The sequence below is a fragment of the Papaver somniferum genome, chromosome 1 (assembly GCF_003573695.1).
Source record: "Papaver somniferum cultivar HN1 chromosome 1, ASM357369v1, whole genome shotgun sequence".
Classification (NCBI taxonomy): Eukaryota; Viridiplantae; Streptophyta; class Magnoliopsida; order Ranunculales; family Papaveraceae; genus Papaver; species Papaver somniferum.
Genome location: NC_039358.1, coordinates 248,256,910 through 248,261,162, shown reverse-complemented (window position 1 = coordinate 248,261,162; position 4,253 = coordinate 248,256,910). Strand labels below are relative to the sequence as shown.

General features: G+C 34.3%; 1 long non-coding RNA gene across 2 annotated transcripts; it reads left to right on the top strand.

Annotated features, from left to right (window-relative positions):
• Positions 1 to 1,299: 1,299 nt before the first annotated feature.
• Positions 1,300 to 4,001, top strand: LOC113340334. Of its 2 annotated transcripts, XR_003355450.1 has the most exons (5): positions 1,300 to 1,766; positions 1,967 to 2,045; positions 2,330 to 2,534; positions 3,084 to 3,196; positions 3,365 to 4,001. It is a non-coding gene; the product is annotated as an uncharacterized LOC113340334 (long non-coding RNA). The 2 variants fall into 2 exon arrangements; XR_003355449.1 differs by having other exon boundaries at positions 3,084 to 4,001.
• The last annotated feature ends 252 nt before the right edge of the window (positions 4,002 to 4,253 follow it).

Sequence of the window (4,253 nt, the reverse complement as noted above, 5' to 3'; positions counted from 1 at the left end):
GGTATACCTTACTCTTTCATGCTTATAACTTCATATCGATTGATATTATCCATGTATAATGCATGTAAACTCAATCTACATTACCCAATATCATCCCGTACTTGAGCAATGACATCCTATTCAAGCTTGCTCCATTTGAGTTAGGTTGGGGTGCTAACTCTACAGACATGTTCCAGAAAATAAATCCGAAGTTCGAATTCTGATATTTAGCATTAACCTTTAAAACTAAAGAACAAAAACTAAAGTCAATTGAATTTTTCACAACTTATGTTCCTCGAAGTAGTTTAATCCACTCCAAGGGCCTACTCAGTCGGGGAGCTTGGAATAATAAGCTCAGGCTTGGAACACGCCTAATACTCGGATGAACTTTTTAGAGGCTTATATATATTGCTACTAATATGACTTATAAATCTTTCTCGAAATCGACTTATGTAAATCTCTAAGCATATTCATTGAGATCCAACGAATTCTTAACTCGGGTGAAAATTTCAACGAATTCTAGAGACGCCTCACCGAGTTGCACTCGCATTTCATTGGTTTCTTTGGACATTCACCAATTCCGCCAAATGTCCATCGGACACGCTCATTTTTCATGTTATCCATCAAGCTTACACAATATTGCATGACCTTACTCGTTTTCATCGGGATTCCATCTATTTCCTCGACTATCCATTAATTTCACCAAATGTACATGGATCTTACTCAATTTCACCCGACTTCACATGGATTTCATCAATTTCTCAAGTATTCATCAATATTACCAAATATCGCTCGACTTTTCTCAATTTCTCTCGGATTTTTTTTCGAATTTTCCTATTATCGATCAATTTCACCTATCTACCGACTTCGATTAATTCCATCAATTTTGTCCTGTAACGTAACAACCCGACTTGTACTTTCCCGACTTTTTTTAAAAATTTTTAATAAAAAACAAGACCTTACTGATTACAAGTGATACAATTCTCTTGAGGAACCCATAAACATGGGGCACAAATATAATTGACACGTTTATACACGTATGATTTTTCTTAAAGCAACTTTTTGTTATTTCGAAGCATACATATCCACTTAATAATCCCACCAATTTTTTTCCCCAAAAAATCTAATCCCCTCCGCATATTTTTACATTTCCATCTCTTTCAAATCCAACGACAACAATCTATGACAAGTCATTAATCTGTATGTACTATGCACTCGTCAAAATGTTTCGCAATTGCATTCAGTATCGGCGGGAATAACTAATTTTTGGCGCACTAAATCCCGCAAAATTTTCAACAAAATTTTTACTAAAATTCTTTTCCCTCCGTTGGATCCCTACTACCCCCATCGTTGCCTATAATCATCTTCTTCGTCATTGCTACTTCAAGCTGTAACAAAACCCACAAACATAATTTCATAGTTAATTTTCTCTCACCAAAATCAAAAACCCAAACCGAAACCCATCTTCGAATCTTCATTTGAATGATTTTTGTTCGACAAAAAGAAATCATCTTCAACAACACCGACAGGAACAACTTTCTTCCCATTAAAAACCCACAAAAGAATTCCCCTCATAAACATAGAATCCATCTAATCTTTAGGGCATGTTCTTGAGTAAATTCTTTAACCCGATTTCGAATCTGACCTCAGATTAGTGATTAGTATGCTATAATATGCATTACCCATAAAATGTTTTGGTAGTCAAATCATTTACAAATTACAATTTTTTGATTTAATGGAGGAGATTAGAGTTCATCCGATTGTAACTGTATAAACCCATTAATCAAGTAAGTAAGTTTGATATGTTCATCTATTTACTTCAAATACCTTTTATGTGGATTCAATCTTTCAAAGATTTTGTGCCGATTACATCTTTGTTTTTCTAATTTCTTATGATTTCCGTTAGTTTCTCAGAAATCAATTCGAGTCTTGTATTGTTCCAAAGAAAAATAATTGGTTTGCTAATTGGGTTTTTATTTTGTTGCAGTTAGGCGTGAGTTTTGGTTTGTTTGAAGGATTTGGACATTTGGGTATCCATCAGCAGCTGAATTGATCACCAGTTTTGGGTAATTTTCTTCTTTTCTTTCTTTCCCCCGAGTTAATCTTAGTCATCCTTTTGATACGTGTTACCTGTTTGAGATAATGTCTCACTTGCAAATATTATGGATTGCTTTCTCAACAGTTGTTATAGTGGTTAAGAAGATGCGGTTCTGGTTTGTTTTCGTGTAATAATTCCCAGTTCCGAGCTATGAAATCTGTATGTAACTAGTGAAATTATCACTAGTGTTTTCTTATTTTGGCATGTTGATCCTGTATGCATTTTTTTAGGTTATGTTTGCGATTTTTGCAGATCTGAGTAATATGGTAAATGTGATTCTACGCTACATTTATTATGAGTGCCTTGCTTCTAATAAGCTAGAGAGACTGATTGCTGGTGCTGCTGCATATGGTGCACAACTAGTTGTATTCCAGAGGCATTTGTTTGTGGTTTTCCCTGTATTCCCAATTTTGATGATAAAAATGAAAGGAATTCGATTGAGGTCCACTTGGTAATGGTAAGTGATTGGAAAGACCTGTAACTCATTCTTGAACTTGATATGCAACAGTGCAAGTACTCTCTATAACTGGACAAGGGATCGGTATTTTGCTTAGGTGATAAGGTTACTGAGAATTTATTAGTTTGATGAAAAGTTAGATTGGGACAGAATTCGATTAAATTGTTTAATTTACTTAGATTTAACTTCTTATCAATCAGGAAACATAAAGTTCAGATCTTTACACTGTCCTATGTATCTAGTGTAACTTTGAAGTAATTGTTTTTTGATTTCTTGTGTAATTTTATTAGTTATTGTTTTGTTGGTTTCAATTTTTTTTTAATTCCAGCTAAATTCATAGAAAGTTGCTTCCAGCAGACATATGCTAGCTACTCAGGAAAATATCTTTTATTTTTCCTTGTTCAATGTTTATATTTTTTACTTTGGTTAGCATCAAAGGTTTCAGGGTTGAGTCTCTCTTGTCATAAATAATGATTCTGATTGTCTATTTTTATGTGTTTGAAGGTAAACTTGACTAAGAACAGTCTAATTCTTCGTTTTATGTTGCAGGTTCAAGTTTCATTCTATCATCAACTTAGGTAGATTGAAGTCGTTCCAATGATCAATAAAGATTAGGTTCATTGGCCAAGGTCCCATACGTGGATTTTACGTTCTTTACTTAGGTTTGCTATCATGTTTACAACATTTTGATTTTTTCTTTCTAATTTCATACATCTTACATGTTCAGGGACTCCTAAATACCAGGATGCATTTACTAGTTTCATAGATATGGTCAATGGGAAACTTGGAAACCCTGAAATCTTTATTAGTTGTCATTGTGTTGATGGTAGGAATCTTGCTGTGTGAATTGCTGGGAACAGTGTTTTTGTCACTTGCAAGGGATGGACCCTACTTGCATCCATTACCCCAGGTGGTATATGCACACATTTGATTATCACTATTAAATTATATAAGCACATGACTGTAAGTGGTGTTAACTTTCTCTTAGGTCTGACATTTGTTAATTTGATGTTGTGTTATAACACCCATATTACATTTGTGACCGCAATTTGCACTACTACTTCATAAATTCATCAAGTTCAGGTCAGTGAAAAAGTTGTCGATGTGTTCGATAAAAAGAAGTGCACAAAGCTTACAAATCTTGAACATTGTTGAGGATGGTTGTTCCATCACATATGCCTGTGGATTCCAGTCATACTCAAAGCAACAACACCACTTCAATTCCTAGAACTGAGAGGAGTAAATCACTGGCAAGTCATCGGGTATTTTGATTTCAACAACAAAATTTCAAATTTGACTCGTATTCATTTAGATGAAGAATCAATTTTTTGTCTGCATAAATAAATATAAGGACAAAAGTTACACGTTGTCAGCAATAGTTTTTCCGGAGACCAATTTTTTCTCCGTCGGTAGAAAAACAATCTATTTGCGACAACAATTTGTTTGAATACTAATAGTTTTAACGGCAAAATCCTTATTTTACGGGCATTCATTCGGCAACAAACTAATTTTGTCAGTGTAAGATACATTCAGGGACAAAAGTCTCGGATTGTTAGCAATAATATGTTTGGAGACTATAATTTTCCTTTGTCGCTAGAAACTAATTCCGTGACCGAAATAATTGGTCACAAAGAAATATTTAGAGGCGGAGACAGGATTGGTCACTATATTTGGTCACAAAAAAAATATTTTGAGACGGAGACAGGATTGGTCACTATA